Source organism: Phoenix dactylifera, chromosome 14, assembly GCF_051530095.1.
Source record: "Phoenix dactylifera cultivar Ajwa chromosome 14, Ajwa_hap1_PhDact_Kaust_v1.1, whole genome shotgun sequence".
NCBI lineage: Eukaryota > Viridiplantae > Streptophyta > Magnoliopsida > Arecales > Arecaceae > Phoenix > Phoenix dactylifera.
This window is the reverse complement of record NC_143203.1, coordinates 14,957,208-14,958,655: the sequence shown is the minus strand read 5'-3', so window position 1 is coordinate 14,958,655 and position 1,448 is coordinate 14,957,208. Positions and strand designations below refer to the sequence as shown.

Here is a 1,448-nt window from a genome sequence, read left to right as displayed (position 1 = left end):
TTAGAACGCTTCGTGATTATCTACAACCTACTAGGACCAGTACTCCATCTTGCATGGTTATTCCTACTGCTGCGGGAGCCTTTGACATGAAACCAGGAATAATCCAATTACTCCCAAAGTTTCACGGACTTGATTCTGAAAGTCCCTACTTGCACCTAAAAGAATTTGATGAAGTGTGTTCAACACTTCATTTCAATGATGTCACTGAAGAAGTAGTTAAGCTTAAGTTATTTCCTTTTTCTTTAAAGGAAAAAGCTAAGTCATGGTTACACTCCTTAAGGCCTAGGACCATAGCTACCTGGCAAGAAATGACAAGAGAATTTTTAAAGAAATTCTTCCCAACACATAAAACAAACACACTTAGAAGAAATATCATGAACTTTGCACAAAAAGATGGGGAAACATTTTTTCAGTGTTGGGAAAGATTTAAGGACCTTCTGCTTGCTTGCCCACATCATGGATATGAAATTTGGAGGGTCATTAGTTTCTTTTATGATGGTTTGTCCTCCAATATGAGACAATTTGTAGAAATGATGTGTAATGGTGAATTCGTGAGTAAGGAACCAAATGAAGCCTGGGATTATTTTGATCTTTTAGCAGAAAATGCACAAGCTTGGGATACAACAGATAAAAATGAAAAATCTAAAATAGCACCTAATGCAAAAGGAGGAATATATCTTATTAAAGATGATAATGATGTCAATGTAAAAATTGCTAATCTGACTAGGAAGGTTGAAGCCATGGAATTAAGCAAAGCCAATATAGGAAAAGCACAAACTATTGTTGAAAGTATATGTGGAATTTGCGAGAGTAATGCACATATGACCAAGGATTGTCCTACAATCCCTGCTTTTCAAGAAGTGTTGCATGATCAAGCAAATTTCACCAATACTTATAAAAGACCATTTCCAGAAACATATAATCCTAATTGGCGAAACCATCCTAACTTTAGCTGGAGACATGGACCCACTGCCAATGAATCTCAAGGAAATTCTGTTCCCACTCCTTATGTGCCACCACATAGGAAATCCCTTGAAGATACTTTGCAAACCTTCATGCAAGGGCAGACTCAAATAAATCAGAATACAATGCAATCACTCCAAGAACTTAAAAATTTTGTAGGTAGAATTGAGGCTCAACTCAATATTAGGAAAAAAGGGACATTTCCAGCCCAACCTCAATCTAACCCAAAGGGTCAACATGAGGTCCATGAAGCAAGTTCATCCCAACCTAAATTTGAGCAAGTTAAGTCTGTCACAACCCTTCATAGTGGAAAAATAATTAACAAAGAAATTCCGACAAAAGATGACAAACCTGAAAAATCTATTGAAAAGAAGGATGAAGATGATAATGAACAAGATGATCCAATACCTCATCATAAAATAGTTGCTCCATTCCCTCAGTGCTTGCTTGCAACTAAAAAAGGAGTACCTGATCAAGAAATTTTG

The 1,448-nt window shown here is 36.5% G+C and overlaps 1 non-coding gene across 1 annotated transcript; it reads right to left on the bottom strand.

Annotated features, from left to right (window-relative positions):
• Window positions 1–356: 356 nt before the first annotated feature.
• LOC120112817 (small nucleolar RNA R71) lies at window positions 357–463 on the bottom strand. The gene has a single exon (XR_005514448.1). It is a non-coding gene; the product is annotated as a small nucleolar RNA R71 (small nucleolar RNA).
• Window positions 464–1,448: the final 985 nt, after the last annotated feature.